General features: G+C 36.6%; 1 protein-coding gene across 1 annotated transcript in view; it reads right to left on the bottom strand.

The window, feature by feature from the left end:
• Positions 1 to 735, bottom strand: part of LOC111658781 (B-cell receptor CD22-like) — a gene marked incomplete at its 5' end in the record, with an annotated part of 12303 nt that overhangs the window by 1995 nt on the left and 9573 nt on the right. The window lies entirely within an intron of this gene.

The raw sequence follows: 735 nt of genomic DNA on the forward strand, positions 1-735 counted from the left end.
ATCCTTCAGATGAACCACTTACAGCTCCATTTATAAAGTTAATTCAAACAGCACAACTCTTACTGTGCAATAACACTCACCACTAACATGTTGAGGTCAAAGATACTGAGAGATGCTGCATGTGTGAAAACCCTGAACAGATCTAAGGACTTTGGTTTAACAGCACAATAAAAAAACAGCTAAACAAGTGATGATAGAGAAAAATCACATTAGATAAACAACATTAACTGCACATTTATTTATTCATCCTGTTTCAGCTTGTTCTCAGTAAGTTTACTGAACGTCCTACAGAGTAAATGTAGATGTACAGTACCTGGTACAGTGAGGAGGAGGACGACAAATCCACTTGATGCTGCTGTTAAACTCATAGCTGCTCCTCTCATCTCTCTGTGTGACTCCAGAGACAATAAAACAATCAGCTGGTGAACAATGAATGAAGGAAATATCAATATTATCAAAGAACCAAGTCTCGTCTTACAAGAGAGGAAGGTGATGTTCCTCTGTGCAGAGGACAGAAGTCAAGCTGTTAAAAGAAGACGATTCCTTCCTCTTTACATTATGAATATTCATGAAGTCAGTACAAGTCTGAGCTACAGTCATTTAGTCGTCTTACAAACTACTGCGGAAGTCCTGAGAGGCAAATGAGAACTTAAGAACAGATGAAAAAAAAAGGTTTTCAAAGATAATCTTTCTAAAATTAATTAATTCTTTTTTCATCTGTCAAAACAGGTGAAA

This window comes from Seriola lalandi, unplaced genomic scaffold (assembly GCF_002814215.2).
Source record: "Seriola lalandi dorsalis isolate HSWRI2012SDOR001 ecotype SW California unplaced genomic scaffold, Sedor1 jcf7180002054466, whole genome shotgun sequence".
NCBI classification, from domain to species: Eukaryota; Metazoa; Chordata; class Actinopteri; order Carangiformes; family Carangidae; genus Seriola; species Seriola lalandi.